Consider the following 3718-nt stretch of genomic DNA (forward strand, 5'->3'; position numbering starts at 1 on the left):
ATTTATCCAATCCTTTTTTAAACACAGCTATACTAACTGCACTAACCACATCACTGGAAGAAGAAGGTCTCATGATCAGAGAGCATCAACCTGGTGCAGTAGGCAAGGATCCTGTAGCAAGGACCTGCTCTCCAGGTGGTGAATTATCCTTTTGCACCGAGGATGTGTCTCCCAGAACTACTGCCCAGGAAGGAAGGGTTAAGTCAGCTGTCATAGATGGTGATTTGATTATTAGGAACGTAGACAGCTGGGTGGCTGGTGGGCGTGAGGATCGCCTGGTAACATGCCTACCTGGTGCGAAGGTGGCGGACCTCACGCGTCACCTAGATAGGATTTTAGACAGTGCTGGGGAGGAGCCAGTTGTCATGGTACATGTGGGCACCAACGACATAGGAAAATGTGGGAGGGAGATTCTGGAAGCCAAATTTAGGCTCTTAGGTAGAAAGCTGAAATCCAGAACCTCCAGGGTAGCATTCTCTGAAATATTCCCTGTTCCACACGCAGGTCACCAGAGGCAGGCAGAGCTCCGGAGTCTCAATGCATGGATGAGACGATGGTGCAAGGAAGAGGGATTCAGTTTTGTAAGGAACTGGGGAACCTTTTGGGGAAGGGGGAGTCTTTTCCGAAGGGATGGGCTCCACCTTAACCAGGGTGGAACCAGACTGCTGGCGCTAACCTTTAAAAAGGAGATAGAGCAGCTTTTAAACTAGAACAAAGGGGAAAGCGATAGTCACTCAGCAGCGCATGGTTCGGAGGGAAGGATACTAATGATGCATTAGAATTATGGCATCCCAACAGTGAGGTTCCAATAATAAGAAAAGTAGTCCAAGTGCCTGTAAATAAAAACTCACCTGAGCTAAAAAATTCCATTTTATCCTATCAATTAAAAAGCAGAATAAAAATATAAACAAAAAACAAACTTTGAAATGTTTGTATGCTAACTGTTGCGCAGGAGGTGAACCCTCGGGCAAGCCCTACGGGTCCCCACCGTCGGCAGGCGGAGCTGGATGACTGATGGAGGCCGGCTGGAGCTTCGCCAATACCAGCCCTCGTTCCCCGCAGGTTGAGCCCTTGGGTACCGGGGCTGGCTGGACTTAGGTGGGCCTCCATCCGAGATCTTCTAAGGGATGACGAGGAGGTCAGCCAGGGGTCAGCACTGGTAGGAGTCGATGGTCTGATCTGGATGAGGCGGAGGCCCGGTCGCCAATGAGAACAGGAGGCAGACAGCGGGCGCCCAAATAAGAACAGGTCACAGACAGCGGGCGCCCAAATAAGAACAGGTCAAAGCCTGAAAGGCCAAGTCCAGAGTGAATTCAAGAGGAGCATCGTTGAGCAGGCTGAACTCAGGGCAGCCGGCAGGCAAGGAAGAGTGGCAAGACAAGTGTGGGTCAAAACCAGAATTCAGAGAGAGAATAGTCAGGCAAGGCAGAGGTCAAACCAGGAAACAGTAAGTAGCATGGTCAGGCAAAGCAATGGTCAGATCCAGAAGACAATCAGTACCGTGGTCATGTGAAGCAGTGGTTGGATCCAGGAGACAATCAGTAGCATGGTCAGGCAAAGCAGTGGTCAGATCCAGGAGGCAATCAGTAGCGAGGTCAGGTGAAGCAGTGGTCAGATCCAGGAGTCAGTCAGTAGCAACAAGCAGGGTAGACACGGAACACAGGAGCAGAAAGAGGTACCAGGATTAGGAACAGAAACAGAGACGAATCAGGAACCAGGAACAAGGAAGAAGCAACTAAGCACACGACTAGCGAGGAGACCTATTGCCAAGGCAAGGAAGCACTGGCTGGGCCCAGCTTTATATACCGGGACCCAGTGATGTTATCATCTGGGGTCGCGGGTTGGATTTCTGCCGCGGACCCTTTAAAGGGAGAACAGATGCGCGTGCGCCTAGGGAGGGGCACAGTGTGAGACGACAGCGTCTCCCCGCAGACATGGGAAGGCCCGCTGTGGAGCTGGGAGCACGGGGAGAGGCCCGGAATCGGAGGAGGTGGCCCCTGGCGCAAGGGAGGCAGAACCAGACATTGGAGCAGGCGAATGGGGGTAAAAGAGGGCCTGGCCACAGGCCTGCCACAACCGGCACACGCAACAGTACCCCCCCTTACGCCCCCCTCTTGGAGGTCTGGATTTGACCAGATGGGCACGATGAAACTGCATAAGGAGGCCTTTGTCCAAGTTGTTGTGTGCTGGCTCCCAAGAGTTTTTTCTGGGCCGTAACCCTCCCATGAGAGGAGGTACTCCCACCAAAGGCCCCTATGGCGAATATCAAGGACGTCTCGAACCTTGTAGGTGGTATCGGATTCAGCACCCAGATGAGATGGTTCAGATGCTTTATGAGAAGACCAGGAGAGAATCACTGGTTTCAACAGGGACACATGGAATGTTTTATGGATGCCAAGAGTCGGTGGCACCCGTAGTTGATAGGTGACAAGTCCGATACGACGGGTAACCGAAAAAAGTCCAATGTACCTAGGTGAAAATCTTTGAGAAGGAAATGTATCGTGTACTCAGCCAGACCTTCTGTCCAAGTAGAAATTCAGGAGCAGGACATCGATGGGCGTCAGTGGACTTCTTAGCCAGAGCCGCAGCCTGACACAAACGGAGGTTTGTCTGGTTCCAGAGAGCTTTAAGGGTGTCAGCAGTCGTCTGAGCGGCTGGTGAGGGCACAGTCAGTAGGATAGGTAATGGAGGCCGTAGCTGCCTACCATAGACAATGGTGAATGGCAATACCCCAGTAGCAGCAGCAATGTGAGAGTTGTGGGAAAACCTCGCCCAAGGGAGATGATCTGCCCAGTTGTCCTGCTGATCATTAACATAGGCACGTAGGAAGGCTTTCAAAGAATGGTTCATGCATTCAGCTTGACCGTTGGCCTGTGGGTGGTAAGCTGTGGTGAGGCTGATGTTAATGCTGAACTTCCTGCACAGAGAGTGCCAATAACGGGCGACAAACTGGGGACCTCTGTCCGAAGCTATATCTTTGGGTAAGCCATGCAGATGGAACACGTGGAGAAAAAAGAGGCATACCAGTTCTGGAGCTGAAGTAGGCCAGGCAGTGGAACAAAATGGGCCATTTTAGAGAACCTATCAATGATGACCCAAATGACCGTGTTTCCTTTGGAAGGAGGCAAATCCACAATGAAATCCGTAGAGAGGTGCGTCCAAGGCTCATCTGGAGCAGGAAGTGACTGGAGAAGGCCCCAGGGCCAACCGACCGGGGGCTTCTGCTGGGCACATGTGTTGCAGGAATCAACGTAGGCTCTGGTGTTGATGACCATGGTGGGCCCCCAGAAGAATTGCTGGAGAAGAACAAGAGTTCGTGCTCGTCCTGGGTGACCGGTGAACTTTAAATCATGTGCCCAACGGAAAACTCTTTCATGAAGCTGATGAGGTATGATGGTTTTCCCGGCTGGTAGTGGAAAGGTTGCTGATAAGCAGATACATGCAGGATCGATGATGTGGCTAGGCTCTTCAGGTATGTTGTCGGATTCAAAGGAATGAGTCAGGGCATCCGCCCGGAGGTTCTTCTCTGCAGGGCGATACCAGAGTTCGAAGTTGAACCTGGAGAAGAATAACACCCAGTAGGCTTGGCGAGCATTAAGGCGCTGGGCATGACTCAGATGTTCAAGGTTTTTGTGGTCAGTAAAGATTGTGAACTTGTGTTAAGTGCCCTGTAGTCAAGGGCGCCACTCCTCTAAGGCAAGCTTGATTGCAAGTAGCT

Source organism: Rhinatrema bivittatum, chromosome 3 (assembly GCF_901001135.1).
Source record: "Rhinatrema bivittatum chromosome 3, aRhiBiv1.1, whole genome shotgun sequence".
Taxonomy (NCBI): domain Eukaryota; kingdom Metazoa; phylum Chordata; class Amphibia; order Gymnophiona; family Rhinatrematidae; genus Rhinatrema; species Rhinatrema bivittatum.